At 51.4% G+C, this 21,218-nt stretch overlaps 1 long non-coding RNA gene across 1 annotated transcript; it reads left to right on the forward strand.

Annotated features, from left to right (window-relative positions):
* The first annotated feature begins 2,685 nt into the window (after window positions 1–2,685).
* Window positions 2,686–9,716, forward strand: LOC139831342 (uncharacterized). Its single transcript, XR_011746044.1, has 3 exons — window positions 2,686–2,839; window positions 4,682–4,805; window positions 9,335–9,716. It is a non-coding gene; the product is annotated as an uncharacterized lncRNA (long non-coding RNA).
* The last annotated feature ends 11,502 nt before the right edge of the window (window positions 9,717–21,218 follow it).

Consider the following 21,218-nt stretch of genomic DNA (forward strand, 5'->3'; position numbering starts at 1 on the left):
CTTGGGACGCCTACGGACAAGAAACTTTCCGTATGAAAGCCGCACTGTTGACGACGGTGCAGGACTATCTTGGATACGGATATATCGCGTGCCAGGTGTGCCACGGACACAAGGCATGTGTGAGGTGCATGGAAAATACGCCGTTTTTACAGCTGGGTAAGGATCCCGGGTCTTCAAAAACCGTGTACATGAGGCATCGAATGTGGCTTCCCAAGAATGACCCGTGGAGGAAGCGTGGAGACCTGTTCAATGGGAAGGATGAGGTCGAGGGACCTCCACCTAGGAGAAGCGGCGAAGAGATAGATACTCTGTTGAAAAACTGGAAAGATTGCCCTCCGGCGGGTAAGATAAAGATCCAGAAGCGGAAGAAAGGAGACAAGAGAAAGAAAAAGGAACCCGGGCCGCTCTTGGGGGTATGGAAAAGGAGGTCCGTGTTTTGGGACTTGCCGTACTGGAAGGTCCTCGGTACGCCTCATAGCCTTGATGTCATGCATATCACGAAGAACGTGTGCGAGAGCTTGCTTGGCACTGTGCTCAACATGCCGGAGAGGACCAAAGACGGGTCGAAAGCAAGACACGACCTGATGGCCCTTGATATCAGAAAAGAGCTTCATTTCGCCCAGGTTGACCAGAAACCGAGGAGGAGGAGACGGATGGTCGCAAACGCAAAAGGGTGGCCAAGCAGCGCGAAACTCCTCGCCCCTCCTGCTTCACTCTAAATCCCGATGAGCTCGAACAATTCTTCAAGTGCCTACTAGAAGTCAAATTTCCCCTAGGCTACGCGGGGCTGATACGCAGATGGCTGGACCCGACGAAAAAAATCTTCAGCGGGATGAAGTCTCATGACTGTCATGTCATGATGACGCGGATACTTCCGGTTGCTATCCGAGGGATAATGGAACCGCACGTTCGTGCGACGGCCCGACCTGTGTAACGTCTTCGACGTCATCACTCGAAAGTCGATAACCGTCAAGAAACTCGGGAGGCTGCAGGAAGAGATCGTCACCATCCTATGCGAGATGGAGATGTACTTCCCGCCCGCATTCTTTGACATCATGGTCCATCTGCTGGTGCATATAGTGGACGATATCGAGGATCTCGGGCCCACGTTCCTTCACAACATGATGGCGTTAGAAAGAATGAACGGCTTCATCAAAGGATACGTTCGTAACAGGGCACATCCGGATGGAAGCATCGTCCAGGGCTTTCTCACCGAGGAGTGCATCTCTTTCTGCAAGAATTATTTAAACGAGGACGACCCACGTCCGGTTGGATTGCCCGCCAACAAGCACCTCGGCAGATTCGAGGGAGTAGGCCACAACGCTGGCAGGAGGGAACTCGACGCCGATCAAGATGATAGGAGAACAGACTTTAACAGGGCCCACTTAGTAGCACTACAGCACATGAACGAGGTAGAGCCTTGGGTGGATCAGCACATAAACATGATCAAGAGCAGGGCTGACAAGCCGATGACGGAACAAGAGGTATTTAGAGCGCACAACTCCTCTTTCGCGAGCTGGTTCAAAGACCAGATTGATGCCAATCCCCCACCAATGGCAAGCGACGTAGACAAAATGATATTGGCCTTGTCTTATGGGCCCGCCCCCAACCTCATGACTTATCAGAAATATGACATCAATGGTTACACATTCTCCACAGAGGAGAGAGACAAAAAAAGCGACTATCAGAACTCGGGCGTGACGATGGAATCGTACACGGGTGAAGAGAAGAAAAGGTACTACGGAAGGATCGAGGAAATCTGGGAGCTCGACTACGTCGGGGAGAAGCTACCGATGTTTCGTGTCAGATGGGCTACGGACGTCACAAAAGAAGATGCGTATGTCACCACCATGCGACTGCCCCCCAAATCCAAGACCAAGAACCCCACCGCGCAAAATGAGCCTTGGGTATTGGCTAAGCACGTCGAGCAATGCTTCTTCATAACTGACCCGTCAAGGCCCAGTCGTGTTGTCGTAAGGAGAGGAAAAAGGGCCCTCGTCGGAATGGATGGAGTTGCCGACGAGCAAGACTTCGACGGCCTCGTCGGAGACCCAATGATGGAAGAACCCGATGAAGACGATAGAACCTACACACTAAGAAGAAGAAGGACGACGCTACCTAGGTCAAGTGTTCCTCCGTACACAAGGAGTCGCGACGATACCGATGGGGTCACAAGGACCAAGCGGAAGGGACTTTGAAGTCATTTGTGTATTTATAATAATTATCTCTCGAACAACCATTTGTCCTTCTCAAGTGTATCCTAAATTTATGTCTTGGTTTTTCATCGGATGTCTCGCGATATATCCTTCATTGGTTTTTTTACAATTAAAAAGGATTAAATAGAAACAATAAAAAAGGACTTTACAATTTATCCAAGTAAATAGAAACAATAAAAAAAGTCTTAGAAAAGGGAAAAAAGGTGGCTTTTTTGCACCCACAGGGATTCGAACCCTGGGTGCCTCGGCTATGCACAAGAGTGGCACCACTGGGCTAATGAATCGGTTTTGATTAAAATGCATGGTTTACACAAGTAATGTTGTATCGCCAGCTGGGAGGAAAAAAAATATACCCCCGGCGAATTGGATGTTTCCGCCGGTGGAAACCACACATGGTCCCACCTGTTAGTGGGTGAAAGTTACCGCCGGCGTTTACGCCGAAACGCCGGGGGTAGGCATTCCACGATTTAGTCGGGCGCGGCCGTCGTTCCCCGTACACGGCCAAAAATCGCGAGCTCCCACGACTTAGTCTCTGCCGCCGTCGATCCGCCGTCCCTACCGCCGTCGATCCGCCGTCGCTGTCGTCGTCGAGCCGCCGTCGCTGCCATCGCCCTCCACCGCAGGTGCGCCCCTCCCCTGCCTCCCTCTCTCCCTTGCCCCGTTCCTCGATCCGCCGTCGTTCCTCACCTCGCCCCCCGTCTACTCCGGCCACCATGCTGCCCCCGCTCGCCCTATCCCCGCTCACTTCCCCCGCCGACGGAGCCCTCCCGTGCCCTCAATCGCGCCGCCGTGCAAACACTAGCCGCCCCCTCCTCCTCCCTCCCCCGCGGCTGCGACTGCCCGCGGCGGCCTCCTCCCCCCTCGCCGCCATGTCCACGGCGGCGCAGCAGGCGGTCGCGGACCAGAAGCGCGCGGTGCGGTCCGACATGCGCAGGGCGCTCAAGGCCCTCTCCCCCGACCAGCGGGCCAGCCAAGGTGATCCCTCCAACCCCCTGGCTGGCTCCAACTGTGCTGCCCACCACCTGCTCGGCGGTTTGCCACTTAGAAGAACTTTGCTGATGGACTGTTAGCGCCAGATAGAAAGTAGTGCTGAAATTTCGTTAGCCTGAACAAGCAACATGTATCTTCGTGATAGATCATCCCTAACATTTTGAATTCTTGAGAATTCTTAACATTAGAGACGTGCCTACGATATATGAATTGATTCTGATGCGAAAAATTTAACAAGTAAAATGTTCTAGTGGCATTCTAGTGCTTACCATGACTATATTCTAAGAGGAACAAGGTTTACTGTACTTACATTTGGTTTTGGGCTACTGTTACTTCAACGAAGGAGATACACCTAGTGCTACATAATTTTTTTTGTTCTTTCGTCTCTAGAGACCTTAAGTGAAATGATGAAGAGTGCAGTATGCTTGCGTTGTTGGAACAAAGTTGGTTTTCAGCATGTTGTTTTTTCAAATATCCGGAGCAGAATATTATTGTTTCTTCTACACCAGTTGTTTATCTCCAAATCTCCAAATACCTTTTCATTTGTGAGGTTCAGTCCAGTCTGACCCCTGCTCATGCCTATATATTCTTGAATCTGCTAACTGTCTGAATATCAATATTCTGTTGTCTGAATATGTGCTAACTGTCTTTTATGCTTTGAAAATAGAAAGCTACTGCCTCTATTTAGCAAAGAAGCACTGCCGTCAACCTTCAGCACCGCCCAGGCCCAGCGCCATCCTCCCTCAGCCGACTTGGGGCTAGGGTTCCACAGCCACCGCCGGCCGCCGCCCTACACGGTGACCGCCGTCGCTGCCGCACTTCTCCTACTTCGTACCCGGTGCCCTACCCTTCTCCTACCACACCAAGGTGAGCAGATCAGTCTTTTTGTTCAAGAATCCAGATCGTGCGTTTCCTGTACTTGCACTATTTTCAAACTATACTGCCACAAGTGCAATGCCATTCCATGTTATTTGGTGACCTTTATATTGGTACTGCTAGCTGATTTGATCTTATCTGTATGGTTCAGTTACAGCAAGCATGCTCTGCTCTATCTTAACTTAGTTGGAATTGGATCCTTGTGCTAAGCCTGTATGAACCCCAGTTTGAGCTCGTAATACTGTATGATACACCCCCACTTTATTATTGTTTGCCATTTGACAGCAGTGCCCGTTTCAGTTAATTTAATGGAATAAATTAGATCATGCACATGCCACATAACCTGCAGTAGCTAGTCCATCATACTGGTCAGTACACTGCAGTACTACAAATTTGTATCTGCTAGCTAGACACGACACACGATCGATCCTTGCTAGTCTGGCCATCTAAATGTATAGTGCAGATACTGATACCTGCAGAACTGCATATATAGATACTGATACCTGCAGAACTGCATATATAGTGGATTTTAACTGAGTAGAGTGCAATATTTATTTTGCAATTCTGGACTGATGAATAGCCTTCTTTGCTATGAGCAGCTCCTCCCGTCGCAGCAGCTCACGCCCGCCTCTCCAGCCCGCCGACCAGGTGCCAACCGCCGCAGGAACAAGCTGCCCGCCTCTCCGATCTCGTCTTCACCGCTCACTCCTCCAGAAGCTCAAGGTAATTAGAATGGGGATGAATGTGTGAAATGGTCAGGCAGACCTGATGCGGTCTTCGTCTTCACCGCTCACTCCTCCAGAAGTTGCCTGAGCATATGCGTGGTGTGCGCAAGACCATTGAGTTAAGACCATTGAGTTGCCTGAGCATATGTTGGACCTGATGTGGTGGTGCTAGACCTGAGCATATGCTGTGTGAAATGTCTCTGCAGGTACACATGGAGTGCCAATGTTTTGCCGGAATGTCGATTAACTTCCGTTCCGGCGAATTTCTGGCACTCCAGCATGACCATTTTTAGCAAAGGTCATGCCGAATTTTCGCCGTGGATTTCCACCTAGTAGTGTTAACAGAATATACTTGGCAATTTTTAACAGTATTTGACAAAGCATGTTAGATAGTGCAGTTCTTGAAATTTTCAACTGCTGTGTATTTTATGGCTATTTTCCTTTTTGTCCCTTGATAATTCAACTGTTAGCTCTGTGTCAAAGATAAACTTATACCATCAAGCTAAACTGTTTTCTCACATTCAGATTCTTGCTTCCTACAAAGATTATATTGCTGCTAGAAGAGTTAAGCACATGCTTTGATAATCCTATTCCTATACATATCTGTTGTACACTTGTACTTCACACTGCGATGCTTGCTGGTTATAGCACCATATATAATAGTGGTTCCAAATAGTGGCTAGAAGGTTATTTCTTTCTTTGACTAATAGTGGTTCCAAATACATGACAGAAGCACGTAGCTAGCGATGTCGTCTTCTGCAGACCCCAACGAAGACGTTGACAGGTCTTCTCAGCGGAAGTTGGATGAGCACTACAGGCTCATGGTCTCGGATCAGCTGGAGGACCTTCCAGGCAGCGATGACGAGTCCTAGGAGGAGGGGGATGATGAGATGGACAACGATGGTGAGGATGAGAGGGACGCTGCCGACGAGACCACCGACAGTGGTGTTGCCGGGGGTAGCTCGGATACTACTACCGAGGCCAAGAGGAAACGGAAGCAGCGGCGCCCAAACAGGGTCGGCACCACTCGCGACATAATCACCGCGGTGGACGCCAAGACCGGGATTCCTACTGAGCCCAAGCACGTGGCGAAGGGGTACGGCCTCCAACTGGGAGCAATCCTTCGGGACGTCGTCGACGTCAATGAGACGAAACTCCGAACCAAGAAGAAGCAGCATCTGCAGGCCCAACTCCTTGCGCGGCTGCACGCACGGTATGAGTTCCCTGTGGAATACAGGAACGAGGATACCAAGGATAACATCGTGAACAGACGAGCCCTCTCTAAGTTCTCCAAGAACCTCAGCGGTTATAAAACCATGCTGAGGGGGATGCTTGGTGACAATGAGACTTGGGAAGAGATCCAGCGCCACTTCCCGCGGATGACGCTGGAGCAGTATAATAAATTCTTGGAAAACGAGGAGCTCGAGTACACCAAAAGACAATCGACCTGGGGGGAAGGAGCTGGCGGATAAGAACATCGGTCACCACAATCTCGGTTGCCGTGGCTTCGAAGGCAAGCAGCCGGTATGGGACAAGGAGGACCAGGCCTACATAAATGCTGGCCTCGAGCCCCCTTTTGCCAAGTACAAAGACCCACTCTTCAGGGCATATCTCAGGTCCCGATACCATCGAGAATTGGCTGGGAAACGTGTCACGAAACCTGATGTGGTGGTGGGAGTTGAGTTGGTCGCCGACGCGAAGGTGATGGCACTAGAGAAAGCAGTGGTAAGCAATTTACCAGCTTATTATTTTGATACTGCTCACCAAGTCCATTACATTCTAAAATTGTTCATGTTACTTCTGGCAGTTGGCGGAACAAGCAGCCGCCGAATCAGCTGGCTCCTCGTCCCAGACGTCGACGGGCAAAGTCCCGTGGGACACGCCTTTTATCAGGGGTCTGAACACCGTGAAGGCGCGGCCGCTTTTGGACAAGCCCCACCGTGTCCCCGGCGCCGGAGGAGGTCGCAAGCTTGCCGACTATGGCTTGGACGTGCCCGCAAGCACTAAGGAGTCGCGGCAGGCGCAGAAGGACCGGGAGCACGAGGCTCTGCTGAAAAAGGTGGCCGACTTGGAAACAACCATGGAGCAACGCGTCAGTGCCGAGGTTCAGCAACGAGTCAGTGCCGAGGTTCAGCAACGCGTCAGTGCCGAGGTTGCTAGCAAGGTCGATGACGCGGTGGCCACCAGGGTCAATGAAATCATCCCTGATCTTGTGTTGTCGATGAAGAATTACTTCGCCGGCGGCCAAAAGGGACCGATGCCGGTTATCAGCCTAGGCGCCAGCAACTCGGACAACCGGCCTCCAACTAGACACGCTCAATGCACACCCAACTTGGTGACTCCACCCGCCGGCAATGTGGGCGCTAGAGAGCATTCGTCGGACCTGGCGGGGGGCCACAGTACTAGCCCCTCAGTCACCTGCACGCCTGGCCTCGGTCCTTCAACGCGAGCCGAGCTCGACGCCCTCACGGTAATTAATTTAGTCTCTCAAGCTCTACAAATTAGTTACTTTGTCGTCGCCCCTCTCTGACCTACACATGTTTTCCACGGGAGAACGCGACTCCTTGCACCTTGCTACTGAATGTGGACAACAAGTTGAAGGCTGTAGCGAGCGGCGGTGTCATCCTGCCAACACTGCGGATTTTCCACTGCGTCAGGATGGATGATAGCGTGAGCCGGGTTCGCGTGAACCGGTCGTTACCGGGATGCCAAGACCTCCATCCTCCTTATCAACCCCCGGAAACGGAAACCCCGCTCACTCTCGGGGACCTCAAGAATCACATCCTTCTATGGCCGAAAGCCCTAATTCGGCTGAACACCGCCGCATCAGGTTCGGAGGCAAGCTATGGCATCGTCACTCCTCAGGATGCGACGGCTGCCCCGAGTCCTCCACCGGCTGGTGGTCCTTTTGGGCCCGATAGCCAGCCCGACAGTCAGCCCGAGAGTCAGCACGGCAACACGTTGGACATCGATCAAGCTCCAATCGATACGTTCATCGCTGAGATGGAGGGCGACGGGGTTTCTCCTTACAAGCCACCCGCCGATCGTACGCTAAAGAAGAAGTTGTTCCTTTCACAAGAAACTCCCGAGCAGGAAGACCCTACCGCCTTCACCGCTCCACCCCGAGTTGGGCTTACCCCGAGGACACTCCTTGGTGCGACCACGGAGGGTATGAAACAAAACGCCACTCCCAGTTGCAGTAAGAAGAAGGCCAGGAAGCGGAAGAAGTCCGGAGATGTTGCCGCAAGCAAGAAAGTGGTTAATGACAAGTTGCCGACCCCGTGGAGGAAGATGCATCACCTAGGCCAGCCTATGCTGCCGGCACACATTGTCCAGCAGGTGACGCCCGATATGAGGAGCTTGCATGATGCTGTTCTAGTGAAGGAGGAACTACTTCTTCGAGATAGAAATCCCTCGTACCCGGTTTTGACGGCCAAGGTGCCCAGTGGCTTTGGCTTTGTCACCACATACCCTGCGGACTTGATGTTCATTCGATATGAAGACATCTTCAGGCTATTGAACATGCAACAGCTCGACCGAAACTTGGTCCGCCTCCTATCGCTCAGCATGGCGCACGATATCGCCATGGAGAACACAGCGCACATCGCTATCATGGACCCCTTCTACATGACTCCAACTGTCGTCCAGAACGAACAAGCGTTTCTGGCGAAGTACATCAAGGATTTCTTGGTGTTAAACAAGGATAAGAAATGCTTTGCCATACCATATTTCCGCGAGTAAGTATTTGGTTACTAGAGTACCCTCTATTACATTCTTTCATGAATTTCCTTCATAGTCGATCGAGTATGATGGTTTATTTCCATTTTGCGCAGATTCAAGTACTGCACCCTCCTCCTCTTTCACCCGTATCATTCACATGTCAGTTACCTCGACTCCGGGCTTGATCCGGACAAGGACTTCACCGACCTTAAGTCTACGCCCTCAGCGGCTTCATAGCCGAGGTTGGCATCGACAAAATCAGGCATGAGAAGAAAGTGAAAGGTTGCTATGTGTGCAACCACATAACCAAGTTCCCCTGCCTCAAGCAATCGGCGCATGACAATGGGATGGAGGCCTGGTTTGCCATCCTACAGATGAGGTCGATTGTAAGGTCTCAGAACGATCTCTTGTTGCCATCCAGTCTTCAGCGGATGTTCGTGAACATGGCGGACACCACCGATGAAAACGTGAGAGCCGAGTTCCGTGCCATCCAGTGGACCATTTGCACAATACTCTGGAGGGATGTCTGCGGTAATGGTGGCTTGTTCCACTATGGTCCCGCACTTTCTAAGGCCGAGATAGAAGGCCGATTAGAAGATGGATATGACGACAGAACATTCAACATGCTTGAGGGCATCCGTCCCTTCCCGCCGAAGCCGACTTGACTCAAACACTTTTGTCCTTTGCAAATGTTAGTCATAAAATTACTTAAGTAATTTTCATGCTTTTTCTTTGCACTACTCTATGTTATATCTCTCTCTACTAATGTACTAACAACTTTCATTTCTTTTTTATGTGTTTGTATAGATGACGTACTATGTCGTCTACCACGGCAGGGTTCCTGGAGTCTATGAGGACTGGGAAGACTGTAGGAGGCAGGTCCACCGTTTCAGCGGCAACAGCTACAAGGGGTACACCACTTTGGAGGAGGCGGAAACTCGATACGCCAACTTTCGAGCGGGACAGAGGAGGGAGATGTGGAGGACCCCTTTCATCGTGATGATGCTTGTCGCCACCGTCTCTCTAGTTTATTATGTCATTGTTCTTTAGCTAGGCCATCGACACTGGACTTATATGTATTTGTGTAACATGTGCTACTTCGAGTTTGAACCATATGGTCAACTATCTAGTATCTAAACTTGTGTTATTAATGCATGCATGTTATGAACATTTGGGACTTTCTATATAACTGTGTATTCTGTGTATTCTGGTATACTGTGTATTCTGTGTATTCTGGTATACTGTGTATTCTGTGTATTCTGGTATACTATGTATTCTGTGTGTATTCTGGTGTATATTTCGAGTTTTATTTTTTTAATCCTGTAAACAATACCACCGGCGCCCCCAAAACTGTACCCCTGGCGAAATTGAAATCGCCAGCGCTACAGCGTATTACCCCCGGCGAATTGGCAAACCGCCAGTGCTAAGTCGCTACCGCCGGTGATTCGGGGAAAGCGCCGGGGATAACGGCAGTTACCACCGGCGATTTGGAAAACGCCGGCGATACGACATTACCACCGGCGAGGTGGTCGCCGGCGAATGCGTAAACGCCGGCGGTAAGGCATTTTGGGACGCCGGCGGTAAGGCATTTCCTAGTAGTGTAACTAAGTACGCCACCCCGACGAACCTCCAGAGCCCAGCTCCTACAGTTGGCTCAGAGCTGGAAAAGCAAACATGGCTGGCTAAGTACGCCACCCCGGCGAATCTTCAGAGTTCAACTCCTGCAGCCAGCACAGCGGATCAGATCAGTACCATACTAAGAGATCAGTTCGGCATGGTGCCGAAAAGGAGGGCAATCGGCTATTCCAAGCCGTATCCCGACGACTACGAGATGATCCCGCTACCACCTAAATATCGGCTCCCTGATTTCTCCAAATTCAGTGGATCAGATGGTTCCAGCTCCATCGAGCACGTAGGCCGATATTTGGCACAACTAGGACCGGCCTCAGTGTCGGATCAACTACGCGTGAGGCTCTTCTCACAGTCCCTCACGGGATCGGCTTTCGGATGGTACACCTCGTTGCCACCAGACTCCATCCGGACTTGGAAACAGTTGGAAGAGCAGTTCCATATGCAGTACCATTCAGAGGCTTCCGAGTCCGGCATTGCCGATCTAGCACAACTACGTCAGAAGCGTGGAGAAACTGTGACAGAATACATCCAGCGCTTCAGGAATCTTAGGAACCGATGTTATTCGGTTCGTATAACTGAAAAGGAAGCAGTCGAGTTGGCAGTAGCGGGCCTCGCAACACCGCTCAAGGACATGGCCTCCCAAGCAGACTATCCCTCACTGGAGCACATGGTTCAGAAACTGTCGGCATATGAACAGCGCCACCCGGACCTGTACCAGGACAAATTCAAGCGTGCAGTAGTCCTGGTCGATGCAGAGGAAGACAAAGTTTCTGTGGGAGATCAAGAGGTAGCAGTGGCTGAATGGACTCGGGGGGAACCCCCGTGTCCTGCAAATGGGTAAAGCCACCAGGCCCGCCCAGGGGGTTTGATTTTGATGTGACCAAAACTGAGCAAATCTTCGACCTCCTGCTCAAGGAGAAGCAGTTGACGATTCCCGAAGGTCTCAAATTCCCCACGGTGCAAGAGCTGAACGGAAAGCCATACTGCAAGTGGCATAACTCGCTCTCCCATGCCACCAACGACTGCAGGGTGTGGCGTCAGCACATCCAAGCGGCGATAGAAAAAGGACATCTGATTTTCAACCAGTACGCCATGAAGGTCGACACCCAACCCTTCCCCACCGTTAACATGGTGGAATGCATTTACCCTGAAGGTTGCCAGCCAGGGTCCTCGTTCAGCATCAACATGGTAGGACCTGGGCACCACTCTGGCAAAGATGGAGACGAGGGCAGCTGATCTCGTAGCAAGGACACAGAGGAGGCCGCTCCACGCGATCGGCTCCGTCATGATGGCAAGCGCTACGTCACAGAGGGAGAAGTGAAGAACATAAGATATCAGTGACCCCTCTCTGATCACCTCCTCAACAAATATGTGAGTCAGTGTGACCAACGCCGACGATCCAGTGATGATGATGAAAGAGATCGTCTGGCTAGAGAAGCCAGAAGATATCGTCGGCATGATCGCGATGAGGAAGAGCACGAGCGCCGTGCCGAAGGAAAATCCAGGGAGCAAGACGACAACGACAGGCACTGGGACTGCCCCTTCTTCAGACACTGCTGGGATTCAGGAATGAGCCGATTGCCCACAATCGGCAATTGCCCAGAATGCAACCAGAAGAAGAAGGAGGCAGCCAACGTGTCTGTGTTCAGGCGCTTAGGGCCTCTCCCGCCACAAAGCAAACGCGCTGAGTCCCCTCGGTGGGCAGATCTCGAGGATTCAGAAGACGAGGGACAAGAAGAAGAAGACAGGTACCACCGGCCAAGGTGGTGCCCTGATGGACTCAGCCGTTCCCAAAAGCGCAGGGTTCAGCGATTGCGTGGCCTGGAGGAAGCCGAAAGGTTATACTTGCATACGCTAAGGAAGGCACGACCTGATCTGGCTGCGAAAGTTCAGCGAACCCTGGACGAAGAGGGTCGTCCACGGAAAATGGAGTGGCGCCCCAAGCAAAGGAGAGCCGATGATGAAACATCGGCTGGCACAAACATGGTGTTCATCCTCCCTTCGGAGTTCAGTGCTCCAGGATTAGACGAGGCACCTGTGGCGCAACTTGACTGCGGCCCACGGCCGGTTATCTTTGAGAAGCCACGAGAAAGAAGCTACAGACATCTGAAGGCCCTGTACTTGCGAGGTTATATCGATGGGAGGCCTGTAAATAAGATGCTGGTGGACACCGGAGCGGCAGTCAACATCATGTCGTACTCTATGCTACATCGGCTAGGACGCTCTAGCTCAGATCTAATCAAGACCAATGTGACATTGAGCGATTTCAACGGCCAAGCGTCTGACGCACAAGGTGTTCTGAACGTGGATCTGACCGTAGGAAGGAAAACTATCCCTACAACGTTCTTCATCGTCGATAGCACGAGCACTTATGCTGTTCTGCTAGGGAGAGATTGGATCCACGCCAACTGCTGCATTCCCTCCACGATGCACCAATGCATAATATAGTGGGATGGAGATGAGGTAGAGGTCGTCCAGGCCGATGACTCAGCCGAAATTTCAACGGCTGGCATGAACGCATGGGAAGCAGCAGGCCAAGAACCCCTCTCAGGTATCAATTTGGACGACTGCGAGCGCATCGACGTGACGAAGGGAAGGGTTAAGCTGGTTTTATCCACTGGCCTGACCATGTAGCTGAAGCACAGCAATGAGCAAACGTGACGAGGCTGATCCTTGTGATCGGCCCCAAAAATCTATGAAGGGACATTACAGAACCTTCAGTCAGCGCTTCAAACAAAATGGAGGCCGATCCCAGCAATCGGCCAAAATTATCTTCACCACATGTTCTGCTTGTGTTCAGCATCGATCTATTGGGCAGCGGCCACGTCGGCGGATGAAAGTCAGCGCGAATCCTTGCGGAGCCGACGTGCAAGTGCAGTGCCTTGGCTAACCATAAAAGCCGATATCTGCAGTCACCTGGCAGATTCGGCTCGGGGGGCATATAGTCAGATGAACATGTGCAGATAAACATGTGTAAACATGTGTGCAGTAAAACACTGGGAGCCGATTAGGAAAAATCGGCCAGTAAATTTTTTTTACAGCCGATGCAAGGGCATCGACTTTAGAACTAAGAAACGAAGCCGATGCGCGGCCATCGACTCTAGTGCAATTATACGAGGTTTACCGGATCTCCACCAAATCCAGTTCAGCTGTGGGGCCCTCTGCTTCTTCGCGGGAGTAAAACAATGAGAACTCCTTCAGCTGCTTTGAGCCGATCCGGGTTCCTGAACCTTCTTGTCGAGGATTTTCAACCCTTGGTACTAGTTCAGCAGAGTTGACAGAAGGGGTATATCGGCTTTCTAAGGAAGAAAGGTGATCGGCTTTGGTGCATCCTCTCTGACATTCTCGCCCCGAGTAAGGCTCGGGGGGCAGCAGGCCTGGTGGACGCTCTGTTCAGGAGCCGATTGGGGTACCATCGGCTGATCTTTCATCGCAACCTTCTTCACAAAATGATGAGTGTTAAAGAGACCATTAGGTCTGGTTGGAAGAATTCAAAGGCTCCCCTGAAGATTCTACATTATCAACCAGATTTCAAGATCATCAGTTGAAGAATGGAAGGGTAAATCTTGAAGGACCGATGCATTGCTATCGGCTCATTACGCATTGGCAAAGGGGACAAATCGGCAAGGTCAGTAGGAGAGGAAATCGGCTAAATTAAGCTCAGAGGAAATCGGCAAAATCAAATTGGGAAAAGTTCTTCATTGATAGGCGAGATTTCTTACATAAGAGCTGATTGCTCTCAAAAGGAAGTACTAGGGGATACATTGCCCCATCTACTGCTACTGGTCCTATACTAGAGGTCCTATCTACGGGCCGTCGCTGCCCTCGTCGTCGCCGTCGTCGCCGCTGTCGGCGCTGCTCCCGGCGGGCTCGTCGTCGCTCCAATGGCCGCCGACCGGGCCCTCATTGTCCTCATCCTCGTCGTCAGCGTCGTCTTCGTCGCTGTCGAAGTCGCTGAGGTTCCCCGGCCAGGGGCAGAACCGCTTGGCCGGCGGCTCGTCGGAGGAGGTGTCATCCTCCTCCTCTTCTTCCTCCTCCTCCTCCTCGGGAGAGGTGAAGTCACAGGAGAAGCGATCGTCGTCGCTCTCCTCCTCCGTTTCCCCGCCGGCGAGGAAGCGGAGGTCGCTTTCCCCGTCGGTCAGGGACTTGTCGTCCTCCGACCAGATGGAGAAGTCATGGCTGGACTCCTCCCCGGCCTCGATGGCGAGGCGGGTGTTGGCTGCGTGGACCTCCGCCGGGTTCGGCTCCGGCGTCGGCTCGCGAGAGGAAGAGGACTGGGTGGAAAGATCCAATGAAGCAGAGGAGGAAGAAGACATGGTGGCGCAGGAGGGCTTTTGGAGTGCTAATGCGAAGAAGATGTGGAGATAAACTGTGCGGAGCGGTTAAATAAAAGGGGATATAGTGGAAATTCAATGCCACAGCAGTTTCCGAGGAAGTGGTGCCTAAAAGAAAAAAAAACTGCCAGGTCACGTGGAGAAGTTGAGAAGGCAAGGCATCATGATGACGGATACTGCAACGGTTCTGCCACGACATGACCCAACGAAGGAAAAGCAGAGTGATTTTGGAATTACCAATTCCAAAACCAGGGGGGCATGTGTTATCACCAGAATTTGACCGAGTCAGAGGTGGGCCGCGATCAAGATGGATTTGAAGGATATACATGGAAGAAATATGTAGATCGGCCTTTATATGCAAGATATGGGCTAGTTGGCCCGTGTATCTGTAACATAGTAGATTACGTGTCGTTTTAGTTAGAATTGGCCTCGTGCACGGATGGGATTATTCCCACGTTAGAAAGTCCCTTGGACTATAAATATGTATCTAGGGTTTATGGAATAAACAACAACCAACGTTCAACCAACCAAATCAATCTCGGCGCATCGCCAACTCCTTCGTCTCGAGGGTTTCTACCGGTAAGCAACATGCTGCCTAGATCGCATCTTGCGATCTAGGCAGCACAAGCTTTATGTTGTTCATGCGTTGCTCGTACTGAAGCCTTTTTGATGGCGAGCAACGTAGTTATCATAGATGTGTTAGGGTTAGCATAGTTCTTCGCGTAACATGCTATCGTAGTGCAACCCTTGCATATCTAGCCGCCCTTACACCTATCTTAGGTGTAGGGGCGGCACCCCGCTTGATCATTATTTAGTAGATCCGATCCGTTACGATTGCTCCTTGTTCATCGAGGATTAGTTTAATATCTGCAATAGTTAGGCCTTACAAAGGGCGGGAGGATCCAGCGGCACGTAGGGTGTCGTTTGCTAGTCCTAGACAGGATGTTCCGGGGATCAACCTCGTGTTGGTTTTTAGGCCTTGTCTAGGATCGGCTTACGATCACCGTGCGTGGCCGCGAGGCCCAATCCTGAGTAGGATGATCCGATTATGCGGTGAAAACCCTAAATCGTCGTAGATCTCATTAGCTTTATCTTGATCAAGCAGGACCACCATATATTCGTGCACCTTGTACGAATCATGGGTGGATCGGCTCCTTGAGCCGATTCACAGGATAACCTGAGAGCCGATCGAGGCTCGTATTTAATGTTTACGTGTATGCCATGCAGGAAACTAAGCGAGGCATCTCCATCACCTTCCTGACCAGGTATAGGTCAGGTGGCACGCCCTTGCATCAGCATCGGACGTGTGTACCAGAGGCTTTGCGGGCCGTCGCTCGGAGGGACCTCGGCCAGCCGCAGCCCTAGGTTGTTCCCGGCTCTACGGTGTTGCCCGTCGCTGCCCGCCGGTGGGTTTTGACAGCAACAATATGATATCTATGTATAATATAGTCTCTAACTCTCTATAGTGCATTGTATTATCACTACAGGAACCAGTTAAGGTGCCAACGGCCGCCATGCCGACGGCAGCTAGAATTGCCGTCGGCGCAGCCATGTGCCATCGGCACATGCCCATTTGTCGTCGGCACGGCTTCAAAGCCGTCGGCATAGAACTAATGGAAGTTTGGCAATTCTAGCTCGAATTTTATTAAAAAAAACTTTATTTTTTAATCTCATGGACCATTTTAACTCGAACTACACGTAATATTAGGTCACATTGCACTCATGGTTAAACTTCCCGTCAGTCACCCATCTTCACACTGTTCTAACCCTAGCACGCTAACTTCTATGTTCCTTCCGGACGAGGTTCCACGGAAGAAATGACACCTTGTTGATAATACTACCATATTAATCCTATTAACCCCTATTACTTGATGTCACACATCTTTATTTTTTTGAATTCCAAAAAATTACTTATGTAAACTACAGTGAATAAGTAATATTAATCTTGAATTCAAATAACAATAAAATGATTTTATTTTTTATCCTTTTCTATTTAATATGGCATAACTAATATCTTTGAATCTGTAAATCAGAATTTGGCAAATAATGCGTCTAAATAAAAAATGAGAGGACTCCAATTATGACATCTATATCATATTTAAACCTAAAAATGAGCATTAGATCATGTACCTGTTGTTCAAATATGACCGACTTCTTGCACACTTGGCAGGTTTTTATCTTTTTCACGAGGGGTGGACGAAAATGTTTTAGATACCCGGTTAGGAAATTGTGTATGTAAGGTGGTATAGTATTTTTGAAAAATGGAGTGGTACCACTGTGAGACTTTTATTTGGTGGTTTCTTCACAAAACACCCCATTTTTTGGACTCGGAAAATGGCAAATAGCACGTTGGTGCGACAAAAAGGAAATTTTTCTGCTGCAACATTATTCGCCATCCAAGATGCATGTGTGCACAATATGAGCACATTATCACAAACTATGCCACGAATCTAGCCATAGCATTGGTCGTTCGGCCTGAAAGCCATGAAACATCGAACATGATAGCTCATTTTTGATAAGATGATATTTGCAATATTCCGAGTTTCATATTTTTCCAAGAAAGATTTTATTTTTCTAAAAAATTGATATATTATTTGTATTTTTTATGAATTATAATGATTTAGTTATGATTTTTCTAAGATTAGTGTGGTAAAATATAAAATAGCTATGCCGACAATTTTGCCGCAGGCATAGGGCTGAAAACTGTTACCTCGCCGTCACGGCGAAGAGGCTGTGCCGATAGCCAAAACTATGCCGATGGTTGCCGTCGGCACATGCCTTCCTATGTCGATGGCTTTCCTGTGTCGATAGCTTGTCTGCTAGCCTCGCTGGAACGGTTCATGTGCCGACGGCCCTAACATTTAGCCGCCAGCGCAGAGGATGTGCGTCGGCACCTTGTGCGTTTTTTGTAGTGTATGAACTAGTATCATAGTTTAACTATATTTTTTGAATTTAAAATTTTAATGCAAAAATTATGGACAAAAATATATTTGATACTCGTATTAAAAAATTTCATGGTGTATCCTATGATAGGGTATTCACACATTACTCTAATCATCTCTTTGCTCATAGCAATATCAGCATTTTTTGTGTGCCTAAGATACTAGCTAGAACTATTACTAAGCTAATACACATCCACACGTATTGTGAACGCAGTATAATACATGTCGCACGAGAGTGCATAAATAAGTCATGAATGTTTGAATAATAAACGTCCACCTATTGTGAATGCAAATGCAATACATGTCGCACAACTCCGGCTCAGTTATTCTATGAAGTCCTGTCTTTGTCAGAGGCGAAACTTCTGCGTCGAATTGTGTGTGTACTAGGGTTTTCGTGTATTCGAGTGTTTTACGTGGCTCTTCGTGTATTCGAGATCGAGTGTCATGTCATGGCCCGACAACGACAAAGACTGGTTTTCTGTTGATCCCTTCAAACGCCGAATGATCAAACAAGGGGAGTAAGGGCATCTCCACGGCTGACCCAAACGGACGCGCTGGACCGTCCGTTTTGGGCAGTTTGGGTGGCTAAGCGGACACCCGGACAGCGGCCCGCGTCCGCGTGTCCGTTTGGGTCGCGCGCTGCGTCCAACGCGCGGACGCAGCGCATTTGTAATAAAATAAAACAAAAATGAAAATAAAAAAGGAAAAGAACAAAACATAAATTTAAACTAGTTGGTCATTAAACTTAGCCCTATTTTGGGCAAATTTTACACAAAAGAAAGCCATATATGGCTTTAAACTAAATAAAAAACCCTAGCACGCGGGTTTGCGAGCACGCGGTGGCCGCCGGCAGTACTACCCCCAGTAGTACTCGTCATCGTCGGCGTCGATGACGACGACGCCCCCCGGCGGCGACGCGCTGTTCCGGCTCGAAACGCCGGAGGGCACCGGGGACTCGGCCGGGCGACCATCGCGCCCTTTCCCGGGCGGAGTCCGGGTTCGGCGGGCTCGCCGGCCTGCGCAGCCGTGCCCTCCGCGCGGACTCACCGCGGAGCTGCTCCTCCGCTGCGGCCTGCAGCTCCGCCCGTAGTCGGAGCGTGGCCGGGGCGCTCCTCCTCCGCCGTGCGCGCGGCCCGGTGCTCCTCCTCCTCCCGGAGCGCCGCCCGGCGTTGCCTCCTCCCGACGGCGCGCCGGCTCGAGGAAGGCCCACGCCTCCGCCGGGCGTCCTCCTGGGCCTTCTGGCAGCCTCCTCCGGCGCGGAGGTGCGCAGCGTCTCGGCAAGGTGCGGCCATTTAGCCAGCTCGTCGAGGTCGCCCTGCTCGCGGACGCCGCGAGCGCCGCCGCACCTCCGGTCATCCTCCTCCTCCTGGGGCTGCGGCTGCGGCTGTGGCTGGGGCCGGGAGCGGGCTCGTTGATGTAGAGGCCGCCGGGGCGGCGGCCAGCCCGCCTAGCGGTGTGCGCGAGCGCGCGCGAGGCCGCGCCGTCGCGGATGTGAAGCACGTGCGCCGGCGCGCATCGTGCTCCACCTCGAACCACAAGTCCCGGCTTGGGACTTGCGTCGCCGCACGCGGGGTCCTCGCTGGAGGTCCGCCGGCGATTGAGCGCGGCGCCTCCGGATCTCGGCGTAGCGGGCGCGGCGGAGCCGGGATGGGCGGCACCGGAACCCGATCGGGCTCGGGTGCCGGCCGTGGGGAGGTGCACGTCCCCACGGCATTGGGACGCGGCGTCCCCAACATCTGCGCCACGTCTACGGTGACGTAGATCCGGTCGCGTCTGGGCTTCGCCGGCGGCCCCATGGCGAACGGCGCCGGCGCGACTGGCCGGCTGCTGCCGGCCTCGTGGTCGTTGGCGGATGGCGAGAACTCGCGCTTCGGGGCCATGGCGGCGCGGAAGCTTCGAGCTCGCGCGTGCGGCCGGAGTGGAAAGTGGGGACTGGATAGGGACAGTCCCCTTCCCCAGTCCACATTTAATAGGACTGGGGCACCGACAGGTGGGCCAGCCATGCGGACGAGGCGGACACGCGAGGACGCCGCGTGCCATCCGCGGCCACGCAAAACCGGCCCAGATTTGGGCCGGGTTTGCGTCGTTCCGGACTTCGCGGACGTCCGCTTTTGCGGTGCGTCCCCGTGTTGGGCCGCGTTTTTGTCCGGCTCGACCCAAACGGACGCGCGGGCGCGGTTTGGGTCGCACGGTTGGAGATGCCCTAATACGTTCCCCGCCAAGATTACGCCTGGCCCGTGTTGGTAAGGAAAACGAATATCAAATTGGGGGCGGAAGAGCGCTCACTTCCCCCTCCTCCTTGTAGGATAACGTTGCATAGAAAACAAAAAATTTCCTACCGCGAACACGCAATCCAAACCAAGATGCAATCTAGAAGATGGGAGCAACGAGGGGATGATCAAGACTAACCCTTGAAGAGATTCCAAAGCCTATAAGAGTAGGCTCTTATTGCTGCGGTAGACGATCACTTGCCGCTTGCAAAAGCGCGTAGAAGATCTTGATCACGGTGCCACAATCGGGCAGCACCTCCGTACTCGGTCACACGTTCGGTGTTGATGAAGACGACATCCTTCTCCCCGTTCCAGCGGGCAACGGAAGTAGTAGCTCCTCCTTGAATCCGGCAGCACGACGGCGTGGTGGCGGTGGCGGTGGAGATCTCCGGCGGAGTTTCGCTAAGCGTGCGGGAGAAGAGGAGGAGAGAGGGGGCGGCTAGGGTTTGGGAGAGGGGGTGGCCGGCCACCTATGGGTGCGGCCAAGCTATTGGCTTGTGGTCAAAAAGTGGCTGCCCCCCTCCCTCTCCTCCTCATTATATAGGTGGAAGCCCCAAGAGTTCTAGTCCAAGTCTTCGAATAAGACCCCAACACTAAAACCTCCCATATGTGGGAAACCTACTCAAGGAGGGAGTCCTACCCAAGGTGGGACTCCCACCTTTCCTTGAGGTGGGTTGGCCGGCCACCCTAGGGGAGTCCACCTTGGACTCCTCCCCTTTAGGGTTGGCTGGCCATGCAAGGTGGAGTCCCTCCGGAACTCTACTTTCCATGGTGATTTCTTCCGGACTTTTCTAGAACCTTCTAGAACCTGCCATAAATGCACCGGATCATTTCCAAACTTGGAATATGACTTCCTATATATGAATCTTATTCTCCGGACCATTCCGGAACTCCTCGTGATGTCCGGGATCTCATCCGGGACTCCGAACAAATATTCAAACTCCATTCCATATTCAAGTTCTACCATTTCAACATCAAACCTTAAGTGTGTCACCCTACGGTTCGCGAACTATGCGGACATGGTTGAGTACTCACTCCGACCAATAACCAATAGCGGGATCTGGAGATCCATAATGGCTCCCACATATTCAACGATGACTTCAGTGATCGAATGAACCATTCACATACGATACCAATTCCCTTTGTCACGCGATATTTTACTTGTCCGAGGTTTGATCTTCGGTATCACTCTATACCTTGTTCAACCTCGTCTCCTGACAAGTACTCTTTACTCGTACCGTGGTATGTGGTCTCTTATGAACTTATTCATATGCTTGCAAGACATTAGACGACATTCCATCGAGAGGGCCCAGAGTATATCTATCCGTCATCGGGATGGACAAATCCCACTGTTGATCCATATGCCTCAACTCATACTTTCCGGATACTTAATCCCACCTTTATAACCACCCATTTACGCAGTGGCGTTTGGTGTAATCAAAGTACCTTTCTGGTATAAGTGATTTACATGATCTCATGGTCATAAGGACTAGGTAACTATGTATCGAAAGCT

This window comes from Lolium perenne, chromosome 5, assembly GCF_019359855.2.
Source record: "Lolium perenne isolate Kyuss_39 chromosome 5, Kyuss_2.0, whole genome shotgun sequence".
Classification (NCBI taxonomy): Eukaryota; Viridiplantae; Streptophyta; class Magnoliopsida; order Poales; family Poaceae; genus Lolium; species Lolium perenne.